Source organism: Galeopterus variegatus, unplaced genomic scaffold, assembly GCF_000696425.1.
Source record: "Galeopterus variegatus unplaced genomic scaffold, G_variegatus-3.0.2 Scaffold1028, whole genome shotgun sequence".
Lineage (NCBI taxonomy): Eukaryota > Metazoa > Chordata > Mammalia > Dermoptera > Cynocephalidae > Galeopterus > Galeopterus variegatus.
In genome coordinates this window covers 119,188-120,957 of record NW_007727139.1, presented here as the reverse complement: position 1 = coordinate 120,957, position 1,770 = coordinate 119,188, and the positions used below count along the sequence as shown (strand labels likewise).

Below are 1,770 nucleotides of genomic sequence, written 5' to 3'. Positions count from 1 at the left end.
CGAAGGGCCTTCAGACCCAAAGGTTGGCAAGATGGGGTTTAATCCTGATGGGCTGGAGCCTCACTGGTAGGAACAGGCAGTGCTGGGACCCTCCCTTCCAGAGCCACAGCCTGGATGAGAGCTGTGGGGACTGGGTGGGGGCATGGTGAGAGACAAGCTGGTGAGGCCTGTGCAGCCCGTGCACTTAAGAAATTCCCACTGGTACCCAGCAGGGTGGTGCTGGGCTCAGTGCTCTGCAGGAGCTTTGCAGGATGCCTCTCTCTGGGTAGGAGGGGAGCATGTGGGGGAAGAGCCTGTTAGCCAGAGACAAGCAAATCAAACTCGCTTCTCTTCTTGTCCTGTAGCTTACAGGGGAACATGGCAGTTCCTCCATAAGCCTACCCCTCCAATCTGCTCTCCACCCGTCTCTGCCTGGTCTGTGACCCCCCATGGACTGCATTCCCACCTTGTTCTCTGGCTCCTGGTTGGGTTTGGCCAATGGGAGGCCCCAGCAGGAGATCAGGGAATGAGATTTCAGAAATGAAGGACAAGAGAGAGAAAGACTTCCCCAAAGACAAAACCAGTTAGTGGCAGAGCCAGGACAAGGTCCCAAAACCCCCAACACGGATTGAGTGTGTGTGTATGTATGTGTGGCCAAATACACATAACATAAAAAAATTCACCATTTTAATCATTTTAAAGTGTACATTTCACTGACATTAAGTACATTTACAATGTACTTATCTGGCTGTAGATCATCACTAGTTAGTTCCAGAACACATTCATGACCCTAAAAGGAGAAACCAAACCTGCCAGCATCTTGATCTTGGACTTTCCAGCCTCCAAGACTGTGACAAAATAAACATCTCTTGTTGAAGCCACCCAGCCCATTGTCTTTTGTTATAGCAGCTTGAGCTGACCTCCACACCTGCCAACAGCCACGTGAATGCGCCATCTTGGAAGCAGATCCTCCAGCCCCAATCAAGCCTTCAGATGGTGCAGTCCTAGCCAACATCCTGACTGCAGCCTTGTGAGAGACCATGAAGCAGAACTGCCCAGCTGAGCTGCTCTTCAATCCCAGACTCCTATGTGAAATAATAAATATCTCTTGTTGGTTTCAGCCAGTAAGTTGTAGGGTATTTCGTTGCACAAGAGTTGATAACAAGTACAGGTACCATGGGGGGCCACAAAGGTGCCCAACTCCCAGGCTTGGCTTGACCCAACCCACGGTGCTGCTGGCTGCTCCTTAACTGCTGGAGCGGAGGAAACTCTGTGCCTTGGAACGTGGGCTCTGGCTTCCCCAGCATTCGGACCAGCAGGACGCAGGAGTTGGTGAAGCGGGCACAGTGTCCCACGAGCCACCACCCAGCTCTGTCTCGTGGGATGCTATGGCCTGCTCAGTAACTCACCCCCTTGCTGACACCTTCCCCTTGCCCCTGCCGTCCTGAGCCTGCACCCAGAGGAGCATTAGCAGGGAAGCCTTGCCTCAGCCTCTGTCTCCCAGGCAATCTGGGTTAAAACGAAGAGTGGCCAGTGAGGGGTCTCTCTTACCCCAGACTTGGAATCCTGAGGAGTAGGAAGAAGTAGCTGGGGGATGGCTCCCACCAGGGCTGTGCTGACAGGAGCCTGGCTGAGCTCTTCTGTCATTTTTGTGGGCCACCCCACGTCCTTCCCTAAACTCCTTTGTGCTTGGATTTTAGACCTACTTTCTGTTGCTTGCAGCCAAAGATCTCTAAAGATAGACACAGATTCTAACTGTTATTTTTGCCTTTTAATTCAAAGACTGATTTG

At 52.0% G+C, this 1,770-nt stretch overlaps 1 protein-coding gene across 1 annotated transcript in view; it reads left to right on the top strand.

The window, feature by feature from the left end:
* The window catches only part of SCARB1 (scavenger receptor class B, member 1), a 210,589-nt gene extending 209,537 nt beyond the window's left edge, over window positions 1-1,052 (top strand). The window contains exon 13 of the transcript XR_550609.1: window positions 886-1,052. The gene's annotated coding sequence lies outside the window, so the exon portion shown is untranslated. The remainder of the gene's footprint in view (window positions 1-885) is intronic.
* Window positions 1,053-1,770: the final 718 nt, after the last annotated feature.